Source organism: Metopolophium dirhodum, chromosome 9 (genome assembly GCF_019925205.1).
Source record: "Metopolophium dirhodum isolate CAU chromosome 9, ASM1992520v1, whole genome shotgun sequence".
In the NCBI taxonomy this organism is placed as follows: Eukaryota; Metazoa; Arthropoda; class Insecta; order Hemiptera; family Aphididae; genus Metopolophium; species Metopolophium dirhodum.
In genome coordinates this window covers 12,199,458-12,207,518 of record NC_083568.1, presented here as the reverse complement: position 1 = coordinate 12,207,518, position 8,061 = coordinate 12,199,458, and positions in this window count along the sequence as shown.

Genomic DNA, 8,061 nt, shown 5'->3' with positions numbered 1-8,061 from the left:
CTAAACCGATGATTTCGTACGAAGCTCAGATTGGAACACGTTATTGTTTTACGTATTTTTTAGCTAGCCATATAGGAAAACAAACAATTTGTCTATTGCAGAGATAAACCGAAAAATAAAAACCATAAACTATTAAAGTAAAATATTATTATATTATATTCTGCCAACATCTATCAACACTCTCGTATTATTATTTTCATAGGTACATCTAATTATAATTGTTTACTCGGCATTTCGCCTCGTCACCACAACCACTGTTCTCCGTCAAGAGAGAGAATTTTGTTGAGAGAGAAAAATTATATATTATGTATGTATGGTCGTATTCGGGAATATTAATGCACTGCTTTTTGCTCGCCTTCTGCCCAGTGCGCGTAGAGGTAAGCGGTATATTATTACCCACTTGAGGGATAAAAAATTGTTTTTTGCACACAATGTGTTTGAGTATCTTGAACGCTGGTCAAACCAAAACTTTAATGATACAACTCGAGGACCTGAGAAAATTACAATATTACAGGGTTTCGTGTTCGTATACCATAAATATATGGTACATATATTAATTTACAATCAGCTTTAAGACTTCTAACATATAAAAAGTGTTTGAAGGTACATTGCCGGTATCACTATTTAGTTTGTTATCTATTATTGTATGTATTAATAGATATTAAAGTTTAGGCTTTGAATGTTTATCTACCACCAATTCCTATACAATACTAAGCCATCTGAAGAACATTGTCATTAAAATGTATTAGACTTTTATTAAACACCTTTTGTAGACTGCAATTATATATGAATAGCTATACACTAGAAGTATAGGTATTTGGGAAAAACAACTCACTAGAAAAAAATACCCGAGGAAACTATTCCGATAATAATACATAAAAAAACACACCTAACACTATCGACAGTAACTACCTACTTCCATTATAGTATAGTCGGTTTATTTAAATAATACAGTTATTTATAAATTATAAAAACGTTATTAAAACTTATTATATTTTCAACGCATATAAAAATAATAACTGAAATTTGATTAAGATTAAAATGTATTATTAGGTCCGCAAAATATATTATTTTAAATTTATATTTGTCAATTAAGAGTGTAACATACTTCAGGCCGGTCAGTTATAAAAAAAAAAAAATATTTGACCCGCTTGTAGTTATTGTTGGACGGAGCTGTCAACAATATTGTCCAATGCTCATTGAATTATTATTTTCTAAGGAGTCCCCATGAGAACATTTTAGATCCACCACCGCTGCTGCTAACAAAAGTCATTTTCTTGAGATGGGTCTGTCAAGACCAAACTCGACCACCAACCCCTTCAAGGGCCAGAGCTCGGAGCCCCGGATACGCTGCATGGATTCCCCGAGGGAAATGATAATCTTATATTATAATAAAATAACTAAAATAAGTTTATTTCGGTGCACGCGGTGATCATGAAGGAAATTTCCGCGTCAAGTCAAAATTGTTATTATTATCTTCAACGGAAAACTAGTACAGAAAAAGACACGCTGCACACGGCTGCACGAGCACACAAAGTTCCTATGCAATATTATGTTCTATATAAACACGTATAGTTTACTATTTTTTTTATAGTCTGAAATACCATGACAGATAACCAATAGGATTTCGATGTCAAATTAAAATATTACCTCGTTGAATCCGATTTTTCGATTGACATAATTCAAACGGGGAAACACGTCTAGTGGAGAAATAAAATAGATGTAACACACACATATATAATTATTACAGTGGTCAAAATTAGATAGATTCTTGTGCAAGTAAAACGAAATAATTGTGTCATACGACTACGGATCGACGCCGGCCGTCTCCTACGGTGAACTGTTTGGACAAAAACACCGTACAGTACCTACGTCCTACATATTCCTTTGTTTTTTTTTTTTATATATATATTATATTATAAACCCAACAATGGTACTACTTACCGTGACGTCGAAAGCCAGAACGGTCGAATAAAGTGTGCACTAAACGTGATAAAGGAATTGTAACAACCAGGAAAATTCAAAAGCCCACTTTTAAAGCATTGCATGTGTCGAATTCCCAGTATTTATTATAATATAGAAAAGTTATACCTACATGAAGAGCTAAGTATGAATAAGGAGTACTTTTACACTGTACACCATCATCCATAAAAATGTTTGGGGGCATTTATGTAAAAAAAATCATTACTTTGAGACCAATGGATTTGTCGCTATGATCATAATCTAAAGTGGTTAGTAAAATAATAATAATAATAATAGAATTATTGTTTGCCTTTGTGATTAGGTAATGTAAAATAACTAACCATCATAACCACCATCACACACAATATTACGAACAAATATTATGTGCGAAGTCAACACAGTTCTAATAAATACCAATAAAATGTGTTCGTTAATTGTATGAAAAGGTTAAATTAGTGAAAAGGTAACGTTAATTAACGTTTACAATAATTTGAAATCACCGAGTTCATTTTATTTTGAATTGATAAAACTTGAATGAAGTTGAAAGAAAAATAACGAGTACTTAACAATTAGCCATACATTTTATAAAAGCTCAAGAAAGCTAGCGCAATATTGGTTACCATAGAAACACTGATTAAATTATTACTAGACAATACCGTAAACATGATTTAGGTGACCCAAATAAAAATATAATTAATACCACAGAACAAACAGAAGGGAATCCTAAGGCTTATCGAAATACCGTCCGACATTTTTAGATTTTAAACGTGCTGCCACGTACCGAGAAATTCTCTTTTTTTAAGTTTTCTGTGGTTTGTGGCTACACTGTTAATCTGCAATTCATTTGTAATTTATGATTTTTGTTTGTATTAATTTTATTATTATTATTATTATTACTATTATTTTTAGTTTAACTTTATTATTTCGTAATTTTTTACTTAAGTACTAATGTGCTTTCATAATTAATATTCCTCATTTGGTAACTATCAAAGTCTGAATTTTCCTATTAAATAAATTATAATGTTAACTTGTTATGCATGTTGATTGTTATATTTGTTTTATTATTTGTAATTATTGTTTACGATGATGTAATTTGTTTTTGAAACTTTACAAAAAAATAAAAAATAAATTGAATTTATACTGTGTAATATTTTAAATTTTACAGCTCTTAGAGAGTAGTAAATGTGAATTTGAGGTATTCCTACTGACAATAGGTACAGGTTATGTCGGCGTCGTCGGTTATAAACTAGAAAAAGATACAGGTTATGTAAAAATGTCACATACTTCTACCAGTATATTTATTTAGAATAAATCTTCAATTTTTCTCAGCAATTGGGTGTACTCATTACACAAGTTCCAAAAAAAAAAAATAAAATTAGTACTGCTTAGATTATTTAAAATTAGTGTACGTAATTTGTTTTGTAATCTTCTGTGTACCTATGCATTTTTGTTCATTCATCTACTAAATAATGATAAATAAAATATGTATAGTTTCTGTTTTTCTTAGATTCTGTACTTAGATAAATGGTAAAAATGCAATTTCTTAAAAAAAAATCGGTTTGATTGCCTGAATATAATAGAAATTAGAAATTTGAACGAATAAACAGTGCTGTACGATATAAAGAAAAAAGGGAAATTCCCGGTACGTGGCAGCACGTTTAAATTCTAGAAATGTCGGACGTGGTTTTATCATCTCCCATAAGAGCCTATGTTAAATGAAATATGATTCCCTTCTGTTTGTTCTGTGTTAATACTACTGATACTTATTATTTTTATTGATAAAACCAAAATTTTTTTTTTTATAATGGCTACCCTCATGAGTCATGAATGTCGTTCAGAATTTACTGTTAAAACAATCAACATAATATGAAAATAGAAAATACATAGAAAATAATGACGTCCACGTGTAAATAAAACTCATCTTTAAATAAAACTTTTTTTCGTATTCAACAATATTATTGGTAAGCATGGCAACAAAAGTCGGTGCTATAATTCGGTATGCGCTCTACCGACAAGTTTCTGTTTCGGCATGCGCTCTACCGAAATGGTGTTTCTCGATCACGTCGATGAACATAAACATAACGGCAATCATTTCCATTTTTCAAACAGCTGTACATACTTCTTGGCACATGTTAAACCAGTCGGTGACACACTCATTACTTCTTCCTGTTCGATTTATTACCATTTGTGTGGGTTATTCCAATACAAACATAAATACAAGTTCAACAATTTGATAAAGTGTTAACCCACTGTTGCAACGTAGGTTCAAGTCAGTATAATAAAAAAGCTGCTACCAGCTCGTGGTGATCTTGTTGTCTGACAGCCTTTTTTTGGACACCGAAAAATCGATATCCACTCCACATTACGGCATTTCCGTCGTTTCACCTGCATTTCTGTGCCACATTTATGACAGGCGTCGTTGTCTTCGGCACTTTTCAATAATCCTTTTTCTACTAAAAACCGATGACACTCAATCTCATTTGGCACTACTGTAGTATAAAACTCACAAAACATCATCACAGCCATAACAATTTATAAATATTACACGAGATCCCAAAAATATTAAAAAAATAAATATATATTATACTCGTAACGAACAACCTTCGTGAGCGTTATTATTTTTTTATTTATTTATTTATTTTGTCAATAATAATGTTATTAATCGTTATAATGTGACTACTGTAATAAAAGTAAAACCAATTTAAGGTAAAGATAATTAGAGATTATCAAGATTATTAATAGTTGAAAGAAATACCCAACATATTATATAAAACCGAGGCATATAACGCATATTATACAGTAATAATTGCAGTCCAATATCTGCGTACCGAACGTAGACCGAGTGTAGAATGCCAAAACCGGTAGAGCGCATACCGAATTAGCACCCAAAAGTCACGGTATACTGATAAATACGTCATATTATATAATATGTCTGAATTAATATATTATGTATAAATTTTAAATATGTGCGTTAGGTGTGTACGTACTGCTTATTATTATTAATATACAATATAGTTGATTGTTGAATAACATAATAATATAACTTTGAGATAATATTATTATAACCAGTAATTTACCAGTTCCATTTCGGAGAACGAAATTAAAACGTGTTCAATAATTATTATCTTGTGCATACATTCATATTGCTTTCGACTGGTCAAAATTCAAAATATCTTAACACTTTTTAGACTTTTTTTTACAACTATCCATCTAGAATAGCCGAGAAACTAATGAACGGAAACTATAATAATATTCCATGAAATATCCGACAAACATGCAAACTGTTATGACCCTAGACATAAAAATTATTTGTATACATAATATTATTATCGTATTATCGTAAACAACGATTGCTTGACGTGTCATCATTGAGCGCTGCAGTTATGTTTTAGTCATTTCCGTTTGACGGAAAATAATTGACAAAAACGACATAACAGTGTTATTTATTTTTGGAGAGCTATTTTTTGTTTGCAAATTTATACATTTTTACAGTTCTACTGTTCACAATTCGCAAACTAACTTGGTTTTCAATTTAAAAAAAAAAATAGGTCGGTCGATTGAGGATTACCAAGGTCGTGTATTTACCGGGAATTGGATTGTGTGCCCTAAACCAATTTTACGGCCTACCCGATTTACCGTCCTTTGACTTTTATCTAAAGGTCGTCTGAATCCCAGTTGTGGGAAAACTCCAAGCTAAGATATTTTAAATTTTAAAATACGAAAAAAATGTATTGCGTAAAATAATAAAATCAGCTGAACATTTAAAATATTTTCAACACCCAAACGTTTCGCACTGTGTTACAAAATAGTCGACTTACATGTCGAAGGTAATTTATTATGATAGTATTATAATGATGGTATAATAATAATATTATATTCTCCATTTATTTTTATATATTGTATATAGGTATAAATAGCCACGTATATTAAATATTATAAAACAAACGTCACGTGGCGTTTTTGTTAACATATTATTATATAATAGTATTCCAACATAATCAATCAAAATATCATTTAAAAAGTAATATCCTATTATGGCTTAATTGAATTTCTTGTTAGACTAAAATAAATATCCAAGTTGGTATTTTCGTAAAATATTCATCACGAGTTATTTCGTATATACACTTAGGTACATCGTATCGTATAAGCCGTAGGTGTAATTATTGTTCAGATGTAAATTATTGTAACTTGTACAAAATAACAATAATATATTACCGCAGTATATAAGTGTATCACTTACGAACAGAAACAAGAAAAACGATAATAATATCGTCAACAATTATCGTTTGTATTGTATTACATTAACAGGCGTAACAGGAACAGCGCCGTAAAAATGTTTATGAAACATAACAAACCGACAATATTATAATACACTATATTGTAATGCGTACCTTCTACCTCTGTATCATAGAGCAATTACTAACCATTTGTACTTCTGCAAGAGTTGTTGAATGCATAAAAACTTTACGTAATTACATCGTTAAATATAATAACGAAGATTCGCTAAACCGGGAAAACACGACGCAAACATTAATCATTGTAAACGTGTAATAAATACGATATTTTCACGAAGACAACTTGGACGCTGTGATATTGACGTGATAAACATGTCATTATAGCTTTGCCGATAACGCACTCATGGAAGTTATTTGAATGTTGATGGTGTCACGTGGTTTCGAATCAAATATTATCTTAATATAGGCGTACGCAGGGGGTATGCAGCTGCATACCCCGAAGGTCTTTGAGGGGCGAAAATAAACTCTGGAAAAAAAACCTTTTTTGCTAGAAAAATAATTATTACTTATATCAAAATATTTATAATGATAACAAAATATGATTAAATACGAGGCAAATGATATCAGACAAACGGCATTGATAACGCCAGGGATTCACGTATAGAATGATAACAAGGTGATTGCTATGATAACCATCGTCCGACGTATGAACATCATAGACGTATAATATAACGTATATTATACGTCTATGATGAACTTACCCCTGCCAATGGCAGTGCTATTAGCAAATTAAACATCCAGTTATCAGTTATCGACTACCGAGTATTTGAAAAATGCATACTTTTTGTATTTGTCATAGTATTTGTTACAATATTTCAGTTTTTATTTTTTAAATAAGAATATTGAATCTCATAGTCAATCAATCGATCTGCCAATACGTAAAAGCTCGAACCTATATTATAGTAAAGTGATAAATTTAAATTCCGAAGACATCTATGATGATTTCAAAAACGCTACCCAATGCAGAATGGTGTTAGGGTAAATTATAATTTTCATTTATAGGACAATGTTTTTTTTTAAGCAGTAAGACATTTAAATATTTGCGTATTGTGTATATATTTTATCAGAATATGCTTAAAATAACTTCCGGGGGCGCAAGTGGCTACCTTCTGCATACCCTGAAAAAGAGACCTGCGCACACCTATGTATCTTACCGAATACTGAAGATTCTGTGTCTTAACAGTATTTAAGTACCTGTAACGAATATAATATCTTTATAATATTGTGTTTGTCACTTATTGTACCATCTACTTTATTAATTATTCTTTGTTGGCCTCGTAAAATTATATTTTGTACCCCATTAGATGCTCTCTTATATTATTATTCGTGTCTATTCTAATTAAGTCTCCTTATACAGTTTTACACAGTTTATATTAAATTATCATTCGTTATTACCAAGGCTGAGGACTTCTAGTACTTAAAAATCTAATAATATTCATGCACTTATGCACTTAAAAATCAAGAAATATGCACTTAAAATATGCTCTAAAAAATTATTTTATTTTATTATTTTATCTTATTAGTTATTCTTATTATAATATTTATTTAAAAAAAATTAGTAAAAATTACATTATATGGTTAGTTTATTAAAAAATATTTGAAAATTACATTTCTTTGTCGTCTTCTTGATCTTTTTGTTTTCTTTGTTCGTTTACATCTCCTTCATCTGTAAATATAAAATTGTATTTTGTAAAATTAATTTTTATCTCGAATATGTACTAAGTTAACTAAATGTTAACCTACCTTTACTATTACATTGAACGACAAGGTATTTCCTTATATTTTCAACTTGAAACGAATGTCG